Source organism: Petaurus breviceps, unplaced genomic scaffold (assembly GCF_028583685.1).
Source record: "Petaurus breviceps papuanus isolate PSGF00001 unplaced genomic scaffold, PetGlider_PUasm1.0 37, whole genome shotgun sequence".
Classification (NCBI taxonomy): domain Eukaryota; kingdom Metazoa; phylum Chordata; class Mammalia; order Diprotodontia; family Petauridae; genus Petaurus; species Petaurus breviceps.
Genome location: NW_027186296.1, coordinates 96,407,380 through 96,424,712, shown reverse-complemented (window position 1 = coordinate 96,424,712; position 17,333 = coordinate 96,407,380). Strand labels below are relative to the sequence as shown.

The window sequence follows — 17,333 nt, the reverse complement described above, 5'->3', positions numbered from 1 at the left end:
TGCAGCTCGGAGCGCGGCGTGCGTTTCACCCGGGGGGGGGACGGTGCATACAGAGGGTACCGTAATGTAGCGTGTAGCGCAGGGGATCACCTTCACTACAGTAGCAATCTCAATAGGGCTTATTTTCGGGGAGGGCTTATTTTAGAGGAATCTTACACAGTAAGGGGAGGGCTTATTTTTGGGATAGGTCTTATTATCGGGGAAACACGGTAGATAGTGTGAAAATGTGGTTTTTTAAGTCAATATGCTCCTGCAGGTGTACAGTTTAGTGACCTCCATTTCAATTTGAGTTTGACACCGTTGTAAACCTTTGTCAAAGGAGTGTAGAGAGAGAGCTAGACTCTAATGCTTCTTCTTAATTCGCCATCTTGGCTCTGCCTCAACACTGTCTATGAAGAATGAGGCTACTTAAGTATTTAACTCCTGTTCTTTGATATTTTCCTCATTTCTTCCCTTTTTTTGTCCATCTTTGAATAGTCCCTTTTTAGTTTTAAACCTTTGTGCAAACTTGTCCTTACCACCATCTCATTTCCTACCACATAGGCACTTAATTATACCTTTGATAAAACATGAATGTACTCACAGGTTTAGAATTGGACTGGATCTTAGAGAGATGACATAGTCTAAAACTCTTCATTTGCTCTACTAGTAACCTGAGCCCCAGAGAACTGAGGTCACTTGTTCAAGGTCACACTGGTGGTGAGTAGGGGAGCTAGGATTTGAACCCAGGTCTTCTGATCCAAAATCCAGTGTTCTTTCCACTGTATTCCTGAGCTTCACTCACCTCTTAGTTCCTGGTTCACTTCTCCCACTGAAATTATGACTTGGGTTTGCAGTGTACAAGGAAGGCCTTATACACTGGCTATATCACATGTAAAAGTATTGTAATTTGAAGATACCTTGCTCAAAGTCAGTAAGATATAATGAACCTGGTTCTTGTTCTCTAATAGTTCTTTGAATGTTTCTGGTCAATAGGGCATATTTAAGTTCTTAGAATAATGGAATATTTGGAGTGGAAAGTACCTATGAGACAACCTATTCCAATACCTTTATTTTACAGATCTGCCTAATCTGATTGGGCAGTTAGGTGGCAGAGTAGATAGAGCATGAAGCCTGGAATCAGGAAGACTCATCTTCATGAGTTCAAATTTGACCTCAGACACTTACTAGCTGGGTTACTCTGGGCAAGTCATCTAACCATTTTTGCCTCAGTTTCCTAATCTGTAAAATGAGTTGGAGAATGGCAAACCACTCCAGTACATTTGCCAAGAAAACCCCAAATGGGGTCACAAAGTGTCAGATAAGACAGAACAACAACTAATTTGATTATAGAATTCCAGGAGGAACTTGGAACAGGAAACAGTTATAAGGAGGTGATTGATATAAATCATCAGCCCTGTTTCCACTGCTATGAAAAGCAACTTAAACTGGGGCATTTGGGATTCTACTGATTTTAGAGAAGTGATATAACAATGATAATAAGAAGAATTTATGTAGTGCTTTGAAGTTTAGAAAGTGTTTTACAGATATTCTATCATTTGATCCTCATAACAATCCTGGTAGGTAAGTGCTATTATTATCTTTATTTTGCAGATGGAGGAACAGAGGCTCCAGGGTTGTGACTTCCCCAGGGTAACAGAAATCCAAGACCAAATCTGAGCATTAAGTCCTCCTGACTCCAGGTACAGCACTCTGCCCACTGGGTCACTTCTCTGGTTCATGATTTCTCAGGTATAAGATGCAGTAGGAATAAATGTTTCCGGAATTGAGCTGTATGAAATTAACGGGTCTAAAACACTACTGTCAATCTTAAATAGAAATGGGTCCCTGAAGGTTAGAAAATCACATATTAGCATTATTTGTCTTCTATCGTATTTTTATTTATTTAGTTAAATTACAATTACATTTTAATCTAGTTCCAGTGCACTGGGGAGTGCTGATGGTGGCTGTTTGACACCTCTGGTCTAAAACGAGCGACCAGAGGAAAAAAATATAATGGGATCAATAGAGGCAGAGCTGCAAGGGACCTAAGAGGCCATCCAGTCCAACCCCCTAATTTTACAGATGAGGAAACTGGGTTTCTCTTTGTTCTGAGCACAAAGATCCATCTCACTTAATTATGGTGAAGTGTCTTTCATCAGTACTCGGAGAGAACCATCTAGGCGGAAGTTGATGAGCATTTGTTGAATGAATGCAAAGCAGTACCCAGGGCAGCCTTGAAGAGGGAGAATGGCCATAAAAGAGCAATATGGGGGGAGAGGTGCGGGGGCATAGAGAGATTGGTTATGAAAGAAGGCGGAAGCAGTCCGGTTCCTTGATTTTTGCTGGGTTAGCGGCGTGCTTATGGACTGATCATATTGAAGAAGAACTGCGCAGTCCCTCAACATTGAGACATTGTCTCCCTCAGCCTGTTCTTTCCAAATCAGCCTTATCATTTGATTTCCAAGGGAATTTCCAGCACATTATTTTCCCCCTCCCTCCAAATATAAATATAAACATGTCCGAAGCCATATAGAAAAGATTTTTGGATAACCCACAACCCTCATCCATTGGTGATGGTAATTAGGTATTAATAGTTAAAGGACAGCATCTCTATGGGGCGAGGGAGGCGGAATAAAAAATTTAATTCTAAAGGATTTTTACTAAGTCATTTGCAATATCCCACTTTGTTTCATTTTTTATGCCTAAGGATATTTCTGATTTAATGAGAACTTTCTCCCACATATAGCAGCTTCCCTTGCCTATTCAGGCCAGTGGTAAAGTTGTTGCAGTTAGGTTTTTTGTTTGTTTGATTTGCCTTTTTTTTTCCCCTCCTCTTAATGATATTCAAGTTGCTTGCAAGGAAAATGATTATGCTGTAGGTCTGACAGCATCGCTTCTCTCCAGGATCAGGTTGGAGGAGATGGGCTGTGATGGGAAAGTCATGTTGTTTTAAAAGAGGAAATCACAGCTGGACTTTGTAAATGCAACCCTGGAAGGAGACAGCTAGTGGATTTAGGTGTAATCTGTAGGCTCTTTCCCACTGTTCAAGCCTCATCTTGCTAGCGAAGAGAAACCAGACTCCAGCCATGGGAAGGGAGAGTAACACAAGGGGATGGGAAAGTTAACATTCATTGAAGTGCAATTATTGCCAGGGGACATGAATCAATAAAACTGGGAAACTGTAGCTCCATCCAGGTTTTATGAGTTCCACAGAACAAGCTGGGCAAACTCCCACAAGATCAGGCCAGTAAGCAGTTTCCAGAGATGGCAAGTCCCTATTTCCTCTGTTGTTCTTTCTAGAAAAATGCAGTATGTTCAGATTTCCCTATAAGATACCAGTCAGAGGCTCCATATCCCTCTGAGTATAGATCAATTTTAGCTAATTAAAAATGATAATTCTAATTATTAGGTGATGACTAGGTGGCAAAGTGGATAGAGTACTGGGCATAGAATCAAGAAGACTCCTCTTCCTGAGTTCAAATCTTGCCTCACTTACTACCTATGTGACCCTGGGGCAAGTCACTTAACCCTGTTTGCCCCAGTTTCCTAATCTGTCAAATGAGATGGAGAAAGAAATGACAAACCACTCCAGCATCTTTGCTAGGGAAGCCCCAAAAAGGGTCATGAAGAATTGGACATGACTGAAAAACGACTGAACAACAAAAAGCAAAAAGGGGCTTCCAAAGTCACCAACCCCCAATCTCTGCTGAAATTCCATCCATTCCAGATGCTTTCCTGTGGATTAAGAAACCACTCTTTATGAACTACAAATACCTCTAGAAAGTTTAGTGCCCCGAGCCAGCTAGCTTGTTATCTTCCATCCCTTAGTATAAATTGTTTAATCAGCTTGCTTTCTTCTGAATCAATAACTGATCTATCAACTGAGAAGTAGTTATTAATTGTCCATTCTTTTCCTGGCCACTGTGGTAGATTCTGGAAAGTCCAACAATAAGATGACTTTGGTGGGGTGGAGAAGGGGGATGAGGTCTTGGTTGGGGGAAGGGTATGTCAGGTTTGCATAGGACTTATGCTATTGTATGGGTTCCCTCAAAATAAAAGTATGACACAAACAAGTATCACTTTCTTATAGGGCTGTGACCACACTGGGTCATTGGGATGCCTGGGCTTCTGCTGGAAATCCCTTTACCTGTTCTCCTAACAGGTATTTGCATAGAAAATTTGCATTTTCTATCCCCCATAACTATTTTTGTGTATACTCTGTGTATAACCTGTATATTGCTGCCAAACTGACAATTTTGCAAAGGGTCAGTCCTACCCCTTACTATCTAATCTCTGAGTTATGTCTATCAAATGCAAATAGGCCATACTTTATTCACAGCTCTGAAAAAACATCTTCATTCTTTTAGGGATATAGTTACTACCTCTACAATTCCTGGATTCTCACAGGGGATCTTTGAAAGCAGTTGGAATAATAATTTTTGTTGTTCTTCAGTTGTATCCAACACTTCATGACCCCTTTTGGGGTTTTCTTGGCAGAGATACTGGAGTCTTTGCCATTTCCTTCTCCAGCTCATTTTACAAATGAGGAACTGAGGCAAATGGGGTTAAGTGACTTGCCCAGGGTCACACAACCAGTAAGTTGTGTCTGAGGCCAGATTTGAATTCAGGAAGATGAGTCTTTATGACTCCAGGCCTGTACTCTGTCCACCCTTGAAATAACTAACAACAGCTTACCTTTATATAATGCTTCAAACAAGAGTGTGCTGGTAAATGTTTAACAACTAGGTCTCTGGGAAAAAAATAACTTAACAACACATAAAGGATTAGCTTCATTTCACCCCATGTGTGCAGTGCAGATGGTTGATTTCAAACAGACTTTCATGTATGGCATCAAAGAGCTTCCTAGTATGTGCTATCTAGTCTCTGTGGCTGATCAGTGTTAAAAAGGGAGTCAGTGATTACATGGCAGAGCCCATCCTGTGGTGTCCGCAGGGTGGAGTTCTCAGCAGTCATTTGGCATCTCTGATATAAGAATGGCACTCAATTAGCTTTAAATTCAAAAGACTAATCTTGCCACAGAAAGAGGAAGAAAAGGGGGCAGGGGAGGAACAACCCAACAACTCGAGACCGATATCTAAAGTTATGGGCAGAGATTGAAACTGTTATGCTTTCCATGTGGTCTGCTGTGTGTGCATGCATTCTCAGGCACTCCCAAGTTGAATATTTAATTGCATCAGTCTTCTGTTTATGTTCAGAGAAATGCAAAGTCCTAGATGATTTCTAGCCACACCAAGTTTGGGATTAGGATGGCTCTGTGGATCAGTGCCCTGGAGTTCTGTGGCATGGCCTGCTGCCTCTTAAGCATTTCATGTTTCCATTTAAATACCATGACTGGATGCCTAGTCCTTGAGAAATGGATCTTTGTGCGTAGCAACAGTATTCTCCTGGATATGGAGTAAAGTGCTTTAGGACAGTGAGAATGTCCTCTAAGGGGTATACAGGCTAGGCTGCTGCAGTATCAGTAGTGGTCTGGAACAGGGGCGTCAAATGCAATCTTAGAGACCTTTGGCCAGAACCCCAGCTTAAACTGTAATTGGAAAATATTTAACAAAACAAATAAAAATGCAATAGAACACAGTGTTAACATGTGGTTTTCTAAGTCAATATGTGGCCCCTCAGGGATGCTTATGTAGAGTTTAATGGCCCCTGATTCTAAATGAGTTTGATAGCACTGGTCTGGAGGTCTTAACTAGCACTGGCCACAGAGGTAGTCTCAGTTTCATGATTAAGAACAGTTCTTGTGTCTATATATATGTTCGCTCACCCAATATTCTTAACATTATTTCTTCCTCTGCTTATACAACTCAAGTATCTCACACACTGTATTCTAGTTAGATAACTCCTGCTTCCTCTGATGAGAAAGACCAAACCTTGAAGCCTACCCATAACTGGTCATATTATAATCTTTAATTCTTCTTGGTTCATTACTTAAAGCTATGAATTAATTAGTATAAGAACTGTGATTGTCACTGGGGAGGAGGGGAAGGGAAGGGCTGACTTAGGTTTTTTGGAACTACAAAAAACCACCACCTGAAGTCACTCCCTTGGGTCACTTCAGCCTGGACAGTCAGACCTGAGCTGGGTCAGGCAATGTCCTTGTCGGTGAGTGCTTGGATGCCATCTCTGGCAAGGTTGGGAGTCCTGTGATGATTGTGGAGATTTTAATCATTCTCACCTCTTAAGCTTTTCCTGAAAAACAACTTGATTTGAGCTGCTAGTGGTGAGTGTGGCAGGATCTTCCTCAGCCCAAAACACCTGAGGAGTATCAGCCCAACTCATACATGAAGAAGATGAGGTCTGTTTGTTCTTTTGTTTCCTACTTATAATATCCTTCAAAGGTGTCTCTCATTCATAGCAGAACGTAGGGTAGGTGGTGTTTAGCTTGACTGGGATGATCCACAGCTTAATTCACTTACCATGTATTTAATAATAGCTAACATTTATATGAAACCTTCAGGTTTATTAAGTGCTTTTTCTATATAATCTCATGTTATCCATTCACATCCGGTGAAGTAGGTGCTATTATCCTCTCCATTTTATAGATGAGGAGAATGAGGCAGAGAGAGCTTAAGTTACTGCCACACAGCTAGTGTCTGAAGCAAAATTTGACTTGGGTCTTCCAGATTCCGAGTCTAGCATTCTCTATGCATGGAAGGAAGGCACCTTGCTATTGTTCGGTGGTTGTTGACTGAAAAACAACAGTTTTTCAAAAAAAACAGTTGTTTTTCAGTCACATCTGACTCTGTGTGACCCCATTTGGGGTTTTCTTGGCAAAGATACTGGAGAGGTTTGCCATTTCCTTCTCCAGCTCATTTTATAGATGAGGAAACTGAGGCAAACAGGGTTAAGTGACTTGCAAGATGAATCTTCCTGATTCCAGGCCCAGCACTCTATCCATTGCATCACCTAGCCATCCCTAAGAGTGGAGATACAAATATGAATAAGATATATACTTGTCCTTAAGGAGCTTATAGACAAGAAGGGTAGATAAGATATGTACACAGATACATAGAATAAAAATTAGATTATTATCTATCCGATTCAACAGTGTGTTAATAGGATGCTACCTTCCTAATCTATTTTGGATGGATGATGTCATTCCATTATGTCACAAATATTTTTCATGTTCTTATGGATAACATGTTTCTGTGTTATCAGGAAGTAAAATCTTACGTCTTTAAAGAGGTTAAAAAAACACAACAGCCACCATGTGAGGTAATGGGGTTATCGTCCCTGGAGGTATTCAAGCAGAGGATGGACAAATGTGTGTGGGGAATATTGTAGGGAGGAACTCTTTTCCAAGTTTCAGTTGGAGTAGATGTCCTCTGAGATGCCTTCCAAGTCTGTGATGCATAAGGTGATTCAGGGATCAAGGATGCAGCCAGGGGACCTGGGTTCTAGTTCTGTGCCTGTCATTCATTTGCTTTGCTTTTGGGAAGTCATTTCACCAGCCTGGCCTTCAGTTTCCTCATCTCTAAAATGAGGGAATTTGGGTGATATCTAAGGCCCATTCTGGCTTGAATGTGCCGTATTTTAAAGTCATTTTTGGGCTCTTGTATCACAGTACTAGGCACACAAGGGATGTCCTCTAAGTATTTGTAGACTGTTTGGTTTTTGCAAGGGGGTGGTCCTTGGGAGTCAAAGAAGAGAAGTTTCTGAATCAGACCTTTCCAGGCTATTTCCCAAACAAGGTGAGAACACACTCTTCCCTTTATTAGCATCTCCATCTATTACCCATGGAGTCGTAGGAGAAAAAAAAAAATCTCAAGTTTTGGGCATGATTGATCTTGTTTTGAAAAACCACTGGAGTGATAAAAATTAATCAGCTGCTTTTTCTTTGTCATTAACACCTTCCTTTTTCCCAGTTTATTCTTTTTTTTTCTTTTTGAAGGGGGGTGAACATGGGGATTATCTGCAGTGAAAAAATAAAGGAGAGAAAGAGGGAAGGGGCACGAAGAAACAGAGACAGAGAGCGACATGGAGGCAGAAAGAGTGAGACAGAGACATACAAAGAGAGGCACAGAGAAATGCCAGGTGCCCAGATCCCAGTTCTGGCATATCTGCCTCCACTTCGCTGATTTGCGGATCCCGTTCCTAAAACTTGTGTTAAAAAATAAGAAGCCGAATGAAGCTTGGGGGGCCCTAGAGAATGCGATACACCCAGCAGCTGTTAACGATGCCTTTGATAGCCTCCCTGGCAAAGAGGCAGCTCCTGGATTTCTTTTAGGTATCCAGACGGCTCTCTGTGTATTTAAGCTGATTGTCTTTACCCTGGGGGGGTTACTCTGCCTTGTTTCTAAATCGAGGCACCCGGAACACCTTGTGTGACAAACAAGGCTCATTAGCATAGCCCCGCAATTAAACCCCCCTAGCAGTCTGTTGTCGGGAGATAAAGAACTCCCAATTTATGGCCCAGTTGACTTTCGCTGGAGATGAATCAGCTGACAGCTTGGAGTGGCTGCGCTCCCTTGGTCTCGGGAGTACAGCTGTTGGGGAGGGGGAGAGAGCCTGGCAAATGTGACTTTTCCTCAGACTATCCAAGGGTATTAACACTAACTAATTAGCAGGGAGAAGCCAGAGGCGATGAGGCTTCCAGAGTGTGGGAACCTCAGCGGGCCTCCAACAGCTGGGGTGTGCTCAGGCCTTCCTCCTCCTGAAGGCTTCAAGCCTTCTGGAACTCAGCCCCCGGCCTCCCCCAGCTGAGGCTACTGATTCAGATCAGAAAGGCAGATACTATTTCTCTTATTGGAGGCTTCACTTTTTAAACTGCGACTTGATAATGGTTCAGAAGGCAGCCTGTTTGCATCTGGGTGCAACCAGAAAGAAGGGGATGGGGAAAAAATGCTGGAATAACCAATCCCTCCTCAGCGGTATGGACCTGGAGACTCCCTTTCTGGTTCTTCCCGGCTCTTTGCTTCTGTTGCCTATCTTTGGGCCATCTTGCTGTATTAAGGCAAGGAGAAATGCCTTGCATTTGAGTTGAAAACATAGTGCCCAAGGAGAGGTTATCAAGTGCCTACTGTGTGCAAGGATATATAACTAACAGATAGTGGGAGAAAAGCCTGGAGTGGGGAAGGTGTAGTGGCAGGCATGTTGTTCATGGATTTTGTTCAATATGAGTAAATAGTATAATGCTGCCTCCTCAGGCTGCAGAGCAGGAAGCTGGCAGCCCTACTGTACTCTGCCATGGCCAACCACATCTGGGATATTTTCTTCAGTTGTGGGTGACATATTGTAGTAAGGACACAGAGGAGTTGAAGCATGTCCAGAGGGGGGTGGAGGGGCTAGAGGCTAGTCAGCCCCATTAGGTTGACAACACTAGGGGTGTTTTGCATGAAGAAGTGAGAACTTAGGGGGCATGTGGTGACCACTGTCTTCAGATATCCCTAGGGTTGTTATATAGAAGAGGAACCATAGGAAACCTATGCTCTGTTGTTTCAGAAGGCAGAACTAGTGCCATTGGTGTGCAAGTTAAAAAGGAGCGAGAGTCCAGGTCAATATGAAGGGGGTCTTAGTAACTAGAGATGTTAAAAGAATGGAACGGGCTCCTTGGAGGTGGCTGTGGCTTCCCAGTCACCGAAAGCGTGGGAGTGGAGACTGGGCTGCTTATCGAGGATGTTACAGTCATTACTGCATTACTGAGAGTCTGCCATATTTAAGCCACTGTGCTAGGCCCTGGAGATGCAAAGACAAAAACCAAACCATATCTGGCCTCAAAGAGATTACATTCTACTGGGGGGGGGGATTTATATATATTAATATATGTGTATGCATACATATGTACATATACACATGTGTTTGTATACATATACATACACACTTAAATACATACATATGAATATAAAAGTAAATACAAAGTAATGTAACTATTTTAGAGGGAAGAAAATGCGATTAACTGGGAGAAAGGGATCAGAAAAAGCCTCCTGGGGAGGCCATCATCCAGTAAGAGCACTGGCCCCAGTGCTGGGATGATCTGGGATCGAATCCGGGCTCAGACACTTAGCACCCACCCAGAAACACCTGGCCGTGTAACCTTGAGCAAGTTACTTAACCCCAATTGCTTAAAAAAAGAAAAAAAAAAGAAAAAGCCTCCTGTCCAAAGGGGCACTTGAGCTCAGCTTTGGAGGAAGCTGTAGATTGTGTTTCAGTTGTGTCTGACTCTTCATAACCCCAAATTGGTGGTTTTCTTGACAAAGACACTGGAGTGGTTTACAATTTCTTTTTCTTTTTTTTTTTTTTAAGCAATAGGGGTTAAGTAACTTGCTCAAGGTTACACGGCAAGTTATTTCTGGGTGTGGTGCTAAGGATTTGATCCCCAGGTCATCCTGACACTGGAGCCGGTGCTCTTACTCACTGTGCTACTTGGCTGCCCCTACAATTTCTTTTTCAAGCTCATTTTTACATATGAAGAAACTGAGGCAAAATGGGTGAAATGACTTACCCAGGGTCACACAGTGCCACCTAGCTGCCCCTGAGGCAGAGATAGATAGGAGTTAACTTCATTCCACACATTGAGGGATTATTTATACAAGGCCAAGGAGGCAAGAATTAGAGTATTGTGTGTGATGGAAAGAGCACTGGACTTAAGAGTCAGGAGACCTAACTGGGTTTAAGTCCCAGATTATGAGCTGTATGACCTCAGGCGAGTCACAACTTCTATGAGCCTAAGCTTCCTTCTCCGTGAAATGTGGGGGATAATGCCAGCACTAGCCACTGAACAGAGAGATTGCTAGAAAAGTCCTTCATAAACCTGAAAATGCTCCATAAATGTGTGTTCTTGTTAGAATTTTGTAATTCTAAATCTGTCTCAGGATTTATGTTGTAGGACCCAGGTTAAGTTTTCTGGTCAAATGACACTTAAATATTCCTCAAAACCTTTTCTTTTGGAAGAAAAAATTATTTTCAAATAATTTTCAAATAATCAAGTTATTGGAGTGAGGGTGAAGTATAAGGTAAAGTGCACATGTAGCAGTCAGGAGATGAGGGGGCTATTCCTAAAGCCATTTGAAAGCCTGCAACTTACTTAACGTGTCTGGGCCTCAGCTGCATCATCGGCAAACCAATACAGAGTTTATAGGGTTGTTGTGAGCTGGATTTGGGATCAGAAAAGCTGGATTCAAATCCCGATTCTGCCACTTACTATTTGAGTGATTTTGGACAAGTCACCTCCCCTTTCTGGTCCCATTTCCTCATGTGTATAATGAAGGGATTTTAGACAAGGTAACCTCTGAGGTCTCTTCCAGGTTTTTATCTGTGATCCTGTGACTTTAGGAGTGACTGTGAAACGACTTTGGAAAACACAAAGCATGATATAATGGAAGCTATTCATTATTGACCCTATTCAGTTATCCATGTTTTCTATTTTTGATGAATAGGACTCACCAACTGTTGGAGAGAGGACGTTAATATTCTGGGCTGCTGCCTCAGTTCTCAAGGGCAGGTGTGTGGGTTGGGTGGGAGGTGGAAGATGAGCCAGGATGGGGAAGAAGAGAGCTGGTGACTCATTCCTGGAGTTTTCTTATTGTGAAGGAGCTGCCTAGATGTGATTTAATGGAAAGACAATGAGAGCCAGCTAGGCTCCCACCCTTTTGTTTTCAGGTACACCACTGTAGGTTTCCCTCACCCAGGTATTTCTTAGCAGTTGGGTGAAGAGGGATTAGCATTACAGGAGGAAGCACAGGTGGGCTGGCAGCCCCTGTCTGCTGACCTTATTTTTCTAGCCAGGGATTTTAAACACAAGCCATTTAATGAATTGTGGTAGGATAGATAAAGGGAAGCATATATTGATCATAGGAAATTTGTGAGTTTAATGGTAATGTAGGCAATTGAGGAGATTAGTTTTTAATTGGAAAAGGCAAAATGGAGAAAAAAATATCGTCAGCCTCAGAAAAGCATTACCAACACCCACCACAAGTTCATGACCATGATGACAATTGCAGACCTTCACTCTTATTTAATTCTAATCTCAAAATGATTTTGTAGATGTGAAGGGTTTTTGTTTTTATCCTACAAAAAAAATGGAATGAGGACTTTCAGAGTAAACACTTTCTGTTTGTTAAGGAATTTTCACTTCAGTGAAACGCCTCTGAATGAAACTGTGGGGCATCTTTGGTGTGAGACCCTTTCTGTACCACGAAGGGAAACCCTCTTAGAACAATGATTAAAAAAGTTATCAGCTTGACTAAGTAGAGTGAAGGTTGAAGAAAGATGTTTACTGAGTGGTTCTGAATATTCCCCAACCTGATTGTAAACTTCCAGAGGACAAGAACCATGTCTTATATTTCTTTTCATCTCACATAGCACCATGAAACATGAATATTTGTTGACTGATTCGATTCAATTCAGTCATCCAGGTTTACAACCACAAAGTTAGTTACCTTAGTTACCTCTTTTCTTTTCCTCACTCCTATCTCTCACTTTATCTCCCATATTCAGTCAATAAAAATAGGGAAATTTGGAAGGGGAGGATGATGAAATCTACTTTTGGGCATGTTAAATTTGACATGACTCTAGGAAAGCCAATGAAGACATCCAGTGGGTAATTAGAGAGGCATCAGGAAGGCAATTACTTCTGGTTATATGGTTCAGAAGTTATCTGAATTCTAGAATTACAGTCTTTGAGAGTTGGAAGGAACTTTGGTAGCCATCTACTACAACCTATGTGACAAAGGAATTCCCTTATAACATACCTAACAAGTGATCATTCTACCTCTGCTTGAAGAACTCCAAGGTAGGGAAACCCATCACCACACTAGCTGTTCCATTTTTTAACAGGATTAGTGGTTAGGAAGACTAAATTAAAAGGTACCCCATTTCTATTTTTCTAAAATTTTAAAATATTGTAACCATTTATATTTTTGTGATGTATCTATTTGGACCTCATTGTGGTGTATGGTATAAGATGCTGGTCTAAACCTAATTTTTTTTTCTTCAAACTGGTCTCTAGTTTTCCCAGAAATTCTTGTGGAATCTCTGAGACTCCTTCTCCATGTGGTTTATGCTCTTGGGTTTATAAAACAGTAAGCTATTTAATTTAATTTTGTTTCTGATTCTCTTGTCTAGTCTATCCTACATTTTTAACCAGTATCAAAAATTACTGCTTTATAATGTGTCTTGAGGTCTGAAAGTACTGCTACCTCCTCCTACTTTTTGCCATTATTTCTCTTTAATTGTAGATATATTGTTCTAAGTGAAATTTGTTATTGTATAGTCTATAAAGTAGTTCCTTGATTAGCATAGCACTAAATCTATCAATTAATTTTGGTATCATTATTATTATTATCATTATATTGGTATGGCTCAACTTTGAGTAATGAATATTGCTTCATTTATTTATCTTCCTTTATTTTTATAAAGAACATTTAAAAATTAGAGTGATAACCAATAAAATTGATATACCTTTAGTCAATATGATAAAAAAAGAAAGAAGAAAACCAAATTATGAGTATCAAAAATGAAAAGGGTGAATCTACCTCCAATGAAAAGGAAATTAAAACAATAATTTGGAATTATTTTGCCCAATTGTATGCACATAAATTTGACAATCTTAGTGAAATGTATTAATATTTCCAAAAATATAAATTGCCCAGATTAACTGAAGAGGAAGTAAATTACTTCAGTAACCCCCACTTCAGAAAAAGAGATTGAACAAGCCATCATTGAACTCCCTAGGAAAATATCTCCAGGGCCAGATGGATTTACTAGTGAATTCTATCAAACATTTAAAGAACAATTGATTCCAATACTTTACAAACTATTTGGGAAAATTGGAGGAGAAGGAGTCCTACCCAGTTCTTTTTATGACACAAATATGGTACTGATACCTAGATAAGAAAGAGACAAAATGGAGAAAGAAAATTATAGACCAATTTCTCTCATGAATATAGATGCAAATTTTTTTTTAAATATTAGCAAAAAGACTACAGCAACTTATCATGAGAATAATATACTTTGATCAGATAGGATTTATTTCAGGAATGCAAGGATGGTTCAATATTAGGAAAACTATCAGTATAATTGATCATATCAACAAGAAAACTAGCAGAAACCATATGATTATCTCAACAGATGCAGAAAAGGTTTTTGACAAAATATAACACCCATTCCTTTTAAAAACACTAGAAAGTATAGGAATAATTGAAGTCTTCCTTAAAATAATAAGTAGCATCTATCTAAAACCATCAGCAAATATTATATGTAGTGGGGATAAGCTAGAAGCATTTCCAGTAAGATCAGGGGTGAAACAAGGATGTCCACTATCACCCCTCTATTCAGTCTGGTACTAGAAATGTGAGCAGTAGCAATAAGAGAAGAAAATAAAATTGAAGGTATCAAATTAGGCAAAGAAGAGACTATCACTCTTTGCAAATGATATGATGGTATACTTAGAGAATCCTAGAGAATCAAGTAAAAAACTACTTGAGATAATAAATAAATTTGGCAAAGTCGCAGGATATAAAATAAACCCACATAAATCGGCATTTCTATATATTTCTAACGAAATCCAACAGCAAAAGATAGAAAGGGAAATCCCATTTAAAGTTACTGTAGACATAAAATATTTGGGAATCTATCTACCAAAACAAACCCAGGACCTATAAGAACACAATTACAAAACACTTTTCACACAAATAAAGTCAGATCTAACTAACTGGAAAAACATCATAGCTTGTGGCTAGGTTGAGCTAATATAATAAAAATGACAATTTTGCCTAAATTAAATTATATATTTAGTGCTATACCAATAAATCTACCAAAAAATTATTTTATAGAGCTAGAAAAAATAGTAACAAAATTCATTTGGAAGAACAAAAGATCTAGAATATCAAGGAAATTAATGAAAAGAAATGCTAGGGAAGGTGGCCCAGCCATACCAGATTTTAATTTGTATTATAAAGCAGCAGTCATCAAAACTTCTTGGTACTGGCGAGGAATAGAGGAGTGGATCAGTGGAATAGATTGGGTACACGGGACATAGCAGTCAATGGCTATAGTAATCTACTGTTTGATAAATCCAAAGACCCCAGTTTTTGGGATAAAGAACTCACTATTTGACAAAAACTGCTGGGATAATTGGAACATGGTATGGCAGACACTGGGTATAGACCAATATCTTACACCGTATACCAAAATTAAGTCTAAATGGGTGCACGATCTAGGTATAAAGGCTGATACTGTAAGCAGTCTGGGAGAGCAAGGAATAATTTACCTGTCAGATTTATGGAGAAGGGAAGATTTTATGACCAAACAAGAGAGAGCATTATGAAATGCAAAATGGATAATTTTGATTACATTAAATTGAAAAGTTTCTATACAAATAAAGCCAATGTAACCAAGATTAAGAGGGAAGTGGAAAATTGGGAAAGAATTTTTATAATCAGTATTTCTGATAAAGGCCTTATTTCTAAAATATACAGAGAATTGAGTCAAATCTATAAGAATGTAAGTCATTCCCCAATTGATAGTCAAAGGATATAAATAGGCAGTTTTCAGAGGAAGAAATTAAAGATACCAGATATAAGCCTATGAAAAAATGCTCTAAATCACTATTAATTAGAGAAATGTAAATCAAAACAACTCCGAGGTACCACATCTTACCAGTCAGATTGGCTAAGATGACAAAACAGGAAAATGATAAATGCTAGAGAGGATGTGGAAAAATTGGAACACTAATGCATTGTTGGTGGATTTGTGAATTGATTCAACCATTCTAGAGAGCAGTTTGGTCCTATGCCTAAAGGGCTATAAAAATGCGCATCCCCTTTGACCCAGCAATACCACTTCTAGGGTTGTATCCCAAAGAGATCACAGAAGTGGGAGAACCACTGGTATATACAAAAATATTTATAGCATCTCTTTTTGTGGTGGCAAAGAATTGGAAATCAAGGGGATGCCCATCAACTGAAGAATGGCTGAACAAGTCGTGGTGTATGAATGTAATGGAATACTATGGTGCTATAAGAAATGAGGAGCAGACGGACTTCATAATAACCTGGAGAGACTTTTATAAACTGATGTTGAGTGAGAAGAGCAGAACCAGGAGAACTTTGTACACTATTACAGACACAATGTATGTGTGATGACTAGCTTTGATAGACTGGGCTCCTCTCAGCAATGCAAGGTTATAAGACAACTCCAAAGGACTCAGGATGGCAAGAGACATCCACATCCAGAGAGACAACTACGGAGTCTGAATGCAGAATGAAGCAAACTATGTGCTCTCTCTCTTTTTCTTGTTTTGTTTTGTTTCCTCTTTCTCATTGTTCACCCCATTGGTTATAACCCTTCTTTACAACCTGACTAATGTTTAATGTGACGGTATTTGTAGATCCTATATTTGATTGCATGCTGCCATGAGGGGTGGGGGGAGGAAGGGGAAGAAAGTTTGAAACTCAAGGGATTGTGAAACTGAATGTTGTAAACTAAAAGTAAATAAATAAATTTTAAAAATTAGAGTTATATATCTCCAGTGTATCTTGATAAATTAACTCCCAGATATTTTCTGTATTTTGAAGGTTTTTTTTTTTAAATGAGATTTCTTCTTCCAGAATTTTCTTCTGGTTTTTGTTTTTTTCACCTACTCTAACTATAGTGAAAATCACTTACTCAGTGTGCATTTACTAAGTGATATCTAGGCCAGGAACAGTGCTAGGCCCTAGAAAGAAAAAGACTATGAAGAAGAAGTAGGTTTCCAGTCCTTCCTTTGCCGCTTAGTACCTGTCTGACCTTGGGCCCTCTGTCCCTCTGGGCCTTAGTTTCTTCATCTGTGAAATAAAGACCTTTATTAGATGACTTCTAAGGACTTTCCTCATGCTATGTCTATGATATCGTCTCTGCCTTCCAGACAGGGTCCCCTCACCTTTTTCACAGCATCTTGGAAAGAGCACTGGTCTTAGAGCCAGAAGACCTGAGTTCAGGTTCTAGGCTCTGATATTCCAGCTGCATGACCCTGAGCAAATAATTTATTCTCCCAGAATCTTGATTTGTGTATCTGTAAAATGGTAATGATAAAATGGTAAGAATAATACTTGTATAATCTATATCATAGGGTTTTTGATTTTTTGTCTTTTGGTGAGGAAAGCATTTTCTAGATCTTAAAACAATATTGAAATGTGACATTATTATTAACAAAATATATACCCCCTTCCTTTCAAAAAGTCTCTTATAGTGTGGGGGCTGATTAGGTAGTCCCTGAATCACTGCCGTAAATGTTGGCAGGGAATCCCATCTACTGAAAGCAGAATGTGAATGGCTTCAGAGTAGCCCAAAGTCTGGTTTTTTGCTCCTTTGCAGCACTGTCACTTGTCAACTCTGTCTCTGAGCTTAATGCC

General features: G+C 39.8%; 1 long non-coding RNA gene across 3 annotated transcripts in view; it reads left to right on the top strand.

The window, feature by feature from the left end:
- The window catches only part of LOC138169537 (uncharacterized), a 285,918-nt gene that overhangs the window by 34,753 nt on the left and 233,832 nt on the right, over positions 1 to 17,333 (top strand). For 2 of the 3 annotated variants that reach the window (XR_011170377.1, XR_011170376.1), the window contains exon 3: positions 1,594 to 1,682. This is a non-coding gene — a long non-coding RNA (uncharacterized lncRNA). Of the gene's footprint in view, positions 1 to 1,593; positions 1,683 to 15,875; positions 16,349 to 17,333 lie in introns of those variants that run through there. The other variant, XR_011170378.1, reaches the window with a different exon arrangement.